Source organism: Heptranchias perlo, unplaced genomic scaffold, assembly GCF_035084215.1.
Source record: "Heptranchias perlo isolate sHepPer1 unplaced genomic scaffold, sHepPer1.hap1 HAP1_SCAFFOLD_1627, whole genome shotgun sequence".
Lineage (NCBI taxonomy): Eukaryota > Metazoa > Chordata > Chondrichthyes > Hexanchiformes > Hexanchidae > Heptranchias > Heptranchias perlo.
In genome coordinates this window covers 5,833-14,708 of record NW_027138889.1, presented here as the reverse complement: position 1 = coordinate 14,708, position 8,876 = coordinate 5,833, and the positions used below count along the sequence as shown (strand labels likewise).

The 8,876-nt window shown below is 54.3% G+C and overlaps 1 long non-coding RNA gene across 1 annotated transcript; it reads left to right on the top strand.

The window, feature by feature from the left end:
* The first annotated feature begins 2,020 nt into the window (after positions 1–2,020).
* LOC137309353 (uncharacterized) lies at positions 2,021–7,793 on the top strand. The gene is made up of 3 exons (XR_010959823.1): positions 2,021–2,110; positions 6,392–6,409; positions 7,744–7,793. It is a non-coding gene; the product is annotated as an uncharacterized lncRNA (long non-coding RNA).
* The last annotated feature ends 1,083 nt before the right edge of the window (positions 7,794–8,876 follow it).

The window sequence follows — 8,876 nt, the reverse complement described above, 5'->3', positions numbered from 1 at the left end:
ACACGAGTTAATACGGTAACTGGGCCAGCCTGAGCTGGTGGGGCTTACGTTACTGCGGCCTGCCTGGTGGTGGTTGCATTGCCGGGGATATTCCTGGGAATACAAGCCTTAGTTTATGTAATTGCTGCTCATTCTACTCAAGACACAAGCTAGCGGTGGTTGGATTTTAACATGAGCACTGTTTGGACGGTGATGAGCACTGGATCGAGCGGCAATGTCTCGACTCTTTAACGCTTCCATTTGGTTTATGCTACACAACTTACATTTCCAAAGCGTCTTTCAGAAACTCAGGACGTCTCAAAGCACTTTACAGCCAATGAAGTACCTTTGAAGTGTAATCACTTGTAGGGAAACACAAAAAGCCAATTTGCGCACAGCAAGGTCCCACAAACAGCAGTGTGATAATGACCAGATCATCTGATTTTGGTTGAGGGATAAATATTGGCCAGGACATTGGGGAGAACTCCCCTGCTCTGCTTCAGTTAGTTCCGTGGGATCTTTTACATTCACCTGAGAGGGCAGAAAGGGCACGTCTGTTACTCTATAACACTGGGGTACAGTACTGGTGGGTACAGGTCTGTTACTCTATAACACTGCGGTACAGTACTGGTGGGTACAGGTCTGTCACTGTATAACACTGGGATACAGTACTGGTGGGTACAGGTCTGTCTCTGTATAACACTGGGGTGCAGTACTGGTGGGTACAGGTCTGTCACTGTATAACACTGGGATACAGTACTGGTGGGTACAGGTCTGTCACTGTATAACACTGGGGTACAGTACTGGTGGGTACAGGTCTGTCACTGTATAACACTGGGGTACAGTACTGGTGGGTACAGGTCTGTCACTGTATAACACTGGGATACAGTACTGGTGGGTACAGGTCTGTCACTGTATAATACTGGGGTACAGTACTGGTGGGTACAGGTCTGTCTCTGTATAACACTGGGGTGCAGTACTGGTGGGTACAGGTCTGTCACTGTATAACACTGGGATACAGTACTGGTGGGTACAGGTCTGTCACTGTATAACACTGGGATACAGTACTGGTGTGTACAGGTCTGTCTCTGTATAACACTGGGGTACAGTACTGGTGGGTACAGGTCTGTCTCTGTATAACACTGGGGTGCAGTACTGGTGGGTACAGGTCTGTCACTGTATAACACTGGGGTACAGTACTGGTGGGTACAGGTCTGTCTCTGTATAACACTGGGGTACAGTACTGGTGGGTACAGGTCTGTCTCTGTATAACACTGGGGTACAGTACTGGTGGGTACAGGTCTGTCTCTGTATAACACTGGGGTGCAGTACTGGTGGGTACAGGTCTGTCACTGTATAACACTGGGGTACAGTACTGGTGGGTACAGGTCTGTCACTGTATAACACTGGGATACAGTACTGGTGTGTACAGGTCTGTCTCTGTATAACACTGGGGTACAGTACTGGTGGGTACAGGTCTGTCTCTGTATAACACTGGGGTGCAGTACTGGTGGGTACAGGTCTGTCACTGTATAACACTGGGGTACAGTACTGGTGGGTACAGATCTGTCTCTGTATAACACTGGGGTACAGTACTGGTGGGTACAGGTCTGTCTCTGTATAACACTGGGGTGCAGTACTGGTGGGTACAGGTCTGTCTCTGTATAACACTGGGGTACAGTACTGGTGGGTACAGGTCTGTCACTGTATAACACTGGGGTACAGTACTGGTGGGTACAGGTCTGTCTCTGTATAACACTGGGGTGCAGTACTGGTGGGTACAGGTCTGTCTCTGTATAACACTGGGGTACAGTACTGGTGGGTACAGGTCTGTTACTGTATAACACTGGGGTACAGTACTGGTGGGTACAGGTCTGTTACTGGGAGTGGGAGCCAGTCAGATGAACGCTGATGTGAGTTATGTTGCATGAGATTTGTCTGACATGTACTCGCACTAACAGATCCCACAAGCCATTCCGGGTCTGTCCGGTGCAGTACGGTTTGTCGGTAAAGCTCACCGAAGTCTCGTTTTTGTCTTTCGCAGGCCGAAGCCAGGTTGGCTGCGAAACGGGCCGCACGAGCTGAGGCGAGGGAGATCCGAATGAAGGAGCTGGAGAGACAGCAGAAGGAGGTGAGTGGTCCGCGCTGGAATGGGGCAAGTGCTTGGTTGTTGGTGGTTTTTTTTGGGCATTTCCTTCCTGGCTGCTCGCCAGTAATTGGCCGATGGATGCCTTGGTTGTGGTTGCGTCTCTAGTTGTGGCAGAATGTTTCACCTGGTCTCCCAGCTGAGGCAAGAGTGAAAGGGTGGGGGCTCTGATCGTACAGGATAGGTTAGGGGTCGTCCTCAGTATGGATTCACCAGGCCGTCCAACAATGGTTTAGGAAGGAGTCACTGCTGACTGACATACCCTGTAACACCATCACCTGCAAGTTCCCCTCCAAGTCACACACCATCCCAACTTGGACATTTATCGCCGTTCCTTCATCATCGCTGGGTCAAAGTCCTGGAACTCTCCCAGGAACATTAGGAGCAGGAGGAGGCCATTCAGCCCCTCAAGCCTGCTCCACTATTCAATTAGATCATGTCTGATCTGCACCTCATCTCTATTTACCTGCCTTGGTTCCATCTCCCTTGATACCCTTACCTAACAAAAATCTATCGACCTCAGTCTTGAAAGTTCCAAATGACTCCCAGTATCCATAGACTTTTGGGGAGAGAGTTCCAGATTCCCACCACCCTTTGTGTGAAGAAATGCTTCCTGATTTTACTCCTGAACGGCCGAGCTCTAATTTTAAGGTTACGCCCCCTTGTTCTGGACTCCCCCCCACCAGAGGAAATAGTTTCTCTCTATCTACCCTATCAAAATCCTTTAATCATCTTAAACACTTTAATTAGATGGCCCCTTAAGGGAATGAAAGCCACGTTTATGCAGCTTAGCCTCATAATTTAACCCTTTAAGCCACAATATCTAACAGTATTGATGGTATTGTGGGAGTACCTTCACCACGTGGACTGCAGTGGTACAAGGAGAAGGGCCAGCACCACCTTCGCCAGGGCATCTAGGGATGGGCAGTAACGCTAACCCTTGCTGGCATCACCCACCCTCCGAGAATGAATTTAAAAAGACCCTGTGATAGTCCAGTAGTTCTGGTAAACAGCCAGCTGTAATGCAGCCTCGTGTGAAGTCCCTCCCCCCATTCTCACCATCTCCTTCATCCCGTTCTCTGCCGCCATTGCTGCCGGCTGCAACGCATTCCGGCAGAGTTTCAGCTGCTCAGTGTCCAGGTTACCGACGGTTACCGTGTTAGCACCTTGACTGCCCATTATAATCGAGAACCCCAGGCAAGGGTGGGGGCCCCACAGATCAGGGCACCCCCTGGGGCTGGAAAGGCTCGGGGAGAAGTCAAGATGAATCAGGAAGTGGGGGTGTAGGATTTTCAAACCCTGTAAAGGAGGAGAGGAGACTGAGGGAGGAGAGGAGACTGAGGGAGGAGAGGAGACTGACTGAGGGAGGAGAGGAGACTGAGGGAGGAGAGGAGACTGAGGGAGGAGAGGAGACTGAGGGAGGAGAGGAGACTGAGGGAGGAGAGGAGACTGAGGGAGGAGAGGAGACTGAGGGAGGAGAGGAGACTGAGGGAGGAGAGGAGACTGAGGGAGGAGAGGAGACTGAGGGAGGAGAGGAGACTGAGGGAGGAGAGGAGACTGAGGGAGGAGAGGAGACTGAGGGAGGAGAGGAGACTGAGGGAGGAGAGGAGACTGAGGGAGGAGAGGAGACTGAGGGAGGAGAGGAGACTGAGGGAGGAGAGGAGACTGAGGGAGGAGAGGAGACTGACTGAGGGAGGAGAGTAGACTGACTGAGGGAGGAGAGGAGACTGACTGAGGGAGGAGAGGAGACTGACTGAGGGAGGAGAGGAGACTGAGGGAGGAGAGTAGACTGACTGAGGGAGGAGAGTAGACTGACTGAGGGAGGAGAGGAGACGGACTGAGGGAGGAGAGGAGACGGACTGAGGGAGGAGAGGAGACTGAGGGAGGAGAGGAGACTGAGGGAGGAGAGGAGACTGAGGGAGGAGAGGAGACTGAGGGAGGAGAGGAGACTGAGGGAGGAGAGGAGACTGAGGGAGGAGAGGAGACTGAGGGAGGAGAGGAGACTGAGGGAGGAGAGGAGACTGAGGGAGGAGAGGAGACTGAGGGAGGAGAGGAGACTGAGGGAGGAGAGGAGACTGAGGGAGGAGAGGAGCTCCACAGTTCAAAGGCCCTGGGGAAGGATCACTGGGAGCGGGAGACGACACAATAAATCTTGGTTTTGACCCCATGAGGATGTGGTGAGTTCGGAGAGTGTGTGTGATGGGCTTTTGACCTCTGCCCTTTGCGATTGTGCTCAAAGCTGTTTCTGGTTCGTGAGGTGAAGGCACAGACTGTGTACACTGAGCCCCGGGCGGAGGGCCGCGTTCACCTCCCCCCCCGGGCGGAGAGCCGCGTTCACCCCCCCCCGCCCCCCCCCCCGGGCAGAGGGCCGCGTTCACCCCCCCCCCCCCCGGGCAGAGAGCTGCATTCACCCCCCCCCCCCCCCGGGCGGAGAGCCGCATTGACACACACCCCCCCCCAACCTGGGTAGAGTGCGGCATCGACCCCCCCCACCGACGGAGAGCGGCGTCCCTCTGAGCACACAGACTTGCCTCGGCTGCTCTCGGCCCACTGCGGAGCTGTGAAATGGGGGTTTCAATTTAACGTTCCCCATAGGCGATGAAAAGACTGCTGCTCCTCGTGACTTCAGGACTGTGCGGTTTCGTCGAAGGAGCTGTGGACAATCCAGACCCAGACCCAGACCCAGACCCAGCGAAGGCCCCTTTGTCTCGGACCCTGAACGAGCTGAACTGACACTGCGGTTAGGGTGATGGGCTTATTTTGAGGGCCTCTCATCTCAGTTGCAAAGGGAGTCTTCAAACTGTTGGACTATCGACGCCATGGCGACCTTAGTTTAATTATGTTGGTTCCCGTCAGTGAGAGTTATTTTGGCTGACTGCTGCACAGATACTGAGTGAGAGTGGAAGGAACGCAGGTTTGGTCTCCACTCTCGTCCTGACCTCAGTTACATCAAGCGAGAAGGCCCAGAGCGGAGGCTGTGGCATCTGGTACTGAGGCGGGGTAACCGGGCCTTGGGCCTACAGGCAGTGCTGGGGTTTGGGCTTGGGCCTACTGGCTGTTCTGGGGCCTGGGCTTGGGCCCACAGGCAGTGCTGGGGCCTGGGGTTGGGCCTGCAGGCAGTCCTGGGGTTTGGGCTTGGGCCTAAAGGCAGTGCTGGGGCCTGGGCTTGGGCCTGCAGGCAGTGCTGGGGTTTGGGCTTGGGCCTACTGGCTGTTCTGGGGCCTGGGCTTGGGCCTAAAGGTAGTGCTGGGGTTTGGGCTTGGGCCTAAAGGCAGTGCTGGGGCCTGGGCTTGGGCCTGCAGGCAGTGCTGGGGTTTGGGCTTGGGCCTAAAGGCAGTGCTGGGGCCTGGGCTTGGGCCTGCAGGCAGTGCTGGGGTTTGGGCTTGGGCCTAAAGGCAGTGCTGGGGTTTGGGCTTAGGCCTAAAGGCAGTGCTGGGGTTTGGGCTTAGGCCTAAAGGCAGTGCTGGGGTTTGGGCTTGGGCCTAAAGGCAGTGCTGGGGCCTGGGCTTGGGCCTGCAGGCAGTGCTGGGGCCTGGGCTTGGGCCTGCAGGCAGTGCTGGGGTTTGGGCTTGGGCCTGCAGGCAGTGCTGGGGTTTGGGCTTAGGCCTACTGGCTGTTCTGGGGTTTGGGCTTGGGCCTGCAGGCAGTGCTGGGGCCTGGGCTTGGGCCTGCAGGCAGTGCTGGGGTTTGGGCTTAGGCCTAAAGGCAGTGCTGGGGTTTGGGCTTAGGCCTAAAGGCAGTGCTGGGGTTTGGGCTTGGGCCTAAAGGCAGTGCTGGGGTTTGGGCTTAGGCCTAAAGGCAGTGCTGGGGTTTGGGCTTGGGCCTGCAGGCAGTGCTGGGGTTTGGGCTTAGGCCTAAAGGCAGTGCTGGGGTTTGGGCTTAGGCCTGCAGGCAGTGCTGGGGTTTGGGCTTAGGCCTAAAGGCAGTGCTGGGGTTTGGGCTTGGGCCTGCAGGCAGTGCTGGGGTTTGGGCTTAGGCCTACAGGCAGTGCTGGGGTTTGGGCTTAGGCCTACAGGCAGTGCTGGGGTTTGGGCTTAGGCCTACCTTGCGGGCTGCAGAGGCACTAGGCCAGAGGGGGAAAGTGATAGGGGGGATAAAACGGGTCCAACCTATCCCATAGATTGGGAGTAAGTGCAAAATGACAGGCCTCCGGCTTCACGTGTGGCCGACAGCTCCTTCTGATTGAAACTCTGTGCGACTCCTCCTGTAACTTCATTCTGTTTAACTTCTACCTTTTCCTATTTCCTTCCTGCCTTCTCTCGGTAGATTTACCAGGTTCAGAAGGTGAGACTGCTCGTCCGCTGCTTTGTGTGCTGTGTTTTGTCTGATTGTTTAAGCTATGCTGGGATCTGCGGCCTACACTCTGCACACAGTAACTTCCCGTGCACCGTCCCTTTTTTTGATGTTGGTATGCGGGCAGGGCCCGGTCAGCAGGGATATTAAGAAACGAAAGTTGCCTGACGGTTGTCTCGAACCCAGATTTTCTTCTTTTTCCGGGTTGTTTTTTTTTTGTGCGATTCTCTCTCTCTCTCCTCCTCCTCCCCCTGCCTCTCGCTGGGGTACGGTTTCTGTCCCAGGACGGTGCGCTCCAGCAGCCTGTTCGGCTGTTCACTCGCCGAACCACGTACAGAGGATCACTGCTGGCCCGCAGGAGCAAGAGCCCTGGCCGCTTGACGTCTCCTCCCCTTTGCTCACGTCGGTACAGATCAGCTACCTCGGCACAGCCCAGGCCTGTCCGGCTGAGCCTGCAACCTGACATAGGAACAGGGCAAGGCCATTCAGCCCCTCCAGCCTGTTCCGCCATTCAATCAGATCATGTCTGATCTGTATCTTAACTCCATTTTCCCGCCTTTGCTCCCTATCCCTCGATACCCTTACCCAACAAAAATCTATCGACCTCAGTCTTGAAAGTTCCAATTGACCCCCAGCATCCACAGCCTTTTGAGGGAGAGGGTTCCTGATTTACACTGCCCTTTGTGTGAAAAAATGCTTCCTGATTTCCCTCCTGAATGGCCTGGCTCTAATTTTAATGATGAGTTCCACATTCGAGCTTTTACTGGGAATGAACAAAAAGGTTGTTTGTGTGTCTCTCTGTGTGGGTCCGTGTCTCTGTATTTGTTTGTCTCTCTCACATACCTCACTAACGTGCACCTTAACACGCCTCGCGGTGACCTCATGGTCGCGGTGAACTCACGGTTACGGTGAGCTCACGGGCGCGCCTCGCAGTGACCTCACAGTCGCGGTCACCTCACGGAAGCAGGTCGCGGTGAGCTCACGGACGCAGTGATCTCACGGTCGCGGTGACCTCACGGAAGCGGGTCGCGGTGACCTCACGGCCGCGGGGAGCTCACAGACGTGCCTCGCGGTGACCTCACGGTCACGGTCACCTCACGGAGGCGGGTCACGGTGACCTCGTGGGCGTGCCTCGCGGCGAGCTCACGGACGCGCCTCGCGGTGATCTCTGACCATACAGGCTGGGGTTAGTTTCTTGTTGCTGCTGTTTGTGGTCCTGAAACACTGCACGATCTTTAGCACAATCTTCGGTACTCCATGTTTGCAACTGTCCCCTGCACTTTTCCCCCCCCCTCTTTCCTAAACTCTTCCTTTTCTGTTCGTAGAAATATTATGGGCTGGATACAAAGTGGGGAGACATCGAGCAGTGGATGGTAATGTCTGCGTTGTGGAAACTGCACGGATACAGTAGCTTCTTGTCAGAATATTAGTCGAATCGTCCCTTTTCCACCTCTGCCCACCTCCCACGTTTGGAAATAATCCTTGACCTTCTCAGTCGAGCCAGGTTCTGGTGTCTGTTATCCCTTGAACACAAGAGGTGCTGTCTGGGATGGATGGGAGTTTTCCTTTTCAGCCAGGACCCAGAGTGGAAAAGCCAATGTCTCACTCACTGCACCACCCAATTCCACGTTCCTTTAACCCCCGAATGACCAGAGTCCTCAGGGTGACTCCCGCTATACGTTCTTGGTCTCGTCACTCCCCATTTCCAGATTGGACAGACTCTTTTCTCGTCTTTGTTCCCTAAATACTTGTCACCTTTGCGGGGTGGGGGGGAGGGGGGTGGGGTGGAGATCACTGAGGGTCTGTTAACCCTGTCTGTTTTAACATTTGATACAACCTTCTAGAACCATCTCTCTGTGAAACCCTTGCACTGTGGACACCCCTTGGTTTGAGTTGCTTCATTCCTGTGAGGAGCCGTTCTCTTGTCAACAGATCATCCGATCCACTGGCTCTATACAGATTCCGCTGCTCTGTTCTTGACTTGAACTTGCATTTATATAGCGCCTTTCACATCCTCAGGACATCCCAAAGCGTTTTACAGGCGATGAAACATAAGAAATAGGAGCAGGAGTAGGCCAGACGGCCCCTCGAGCCTGCTCCGCCATTCACTCGGATCATGGCTGATCTTTGACCTCAACTCCACTTTCCCGCCCGATCCCCATATCCCTTGATTCCTCTAGAGTCCAGAAATCTATCGATCCCAGCCCTGAATATACTCAATGACTCAGCATCCACAGCCCTCTGGGGTAGGGAATTCCAAATATTCACAACCCTCTGAGTGAAGAAATTCCTCCTCGTTTCAGTCCTAAATGTCCAACTCTTATCCTGAGACTATGTCCTCTAGTTCTAGACTCTCCAGCCAGGGAAATATCCTCTCAGCCTCTACCCTGTCAAGCCCTCTTAGAATCTTATATGTTTCAATGAGATCACCTCTCATTCTTCTGAACTCCAGAGAGTA